Below are 512 nucleotides of genomic sequence, written 5' to 3'. Positions count from 1 at the left end.
TTGCAAATCATCTGCGTAGCAATGAAATGACAGGTTATGCTTCCCTATAATCGCCCCTAAAAGCAGCATATATTAAGAAAACAGAATAGGGCCAAGAATGGATCCCTGTGGTACCCCACAAGAGAAAGGAGCAACTGACGAGGCAAGGTCCCCAATCATAACAGAAAAGCTCCCATTTTTTAAAGATAGGAGCTGAACCATTTGAGTGCCGAACTTCTGATGCCTACACAATTCTCAAGGCGTGCGAGGAGGACTGCATGGTCCACTGTGTCAAACACCGCTGTAAGGTCCAAAAGGACTAAAACAGTAGGATTCCCAGCATCTACAGACAAGACAATATCATTATGTACCCTCAACAGAGCAGACTCATTACTGTGACGGGATCTAAAACCAGATTGAAATTTTTCAAAAACACAGTTCAGTTGTAAAAATACTTGTAACTGTATAAAACATTTTTTTTCTAAAACCTTAGAAAGAAAAGGCAGATGAGAAACTGGTCTACAATTAGACAG

The sequence above is a fragment of the Etheostoma spectabile genome, chromosome 14 (assembly GCF_008692095.1).
Source record: "Etheostoma spectabile isolate EspeVRDwgs_2016 chromosome 14, UIUC_Espe_1.0, whole genome shotgun sequence".
In the NCBI taxonomy this organism is placed as follows: Eukaryota; Metazoa; Chordata; class Actinopteri; order Perciformes; family Percidae; genus Etheostoma; species Etheostoma spectabile.
The sequence above is the reverse complement of the archived record's forward strand: the minus strand, read 5'-3'. Positions refer to the sequence as shown.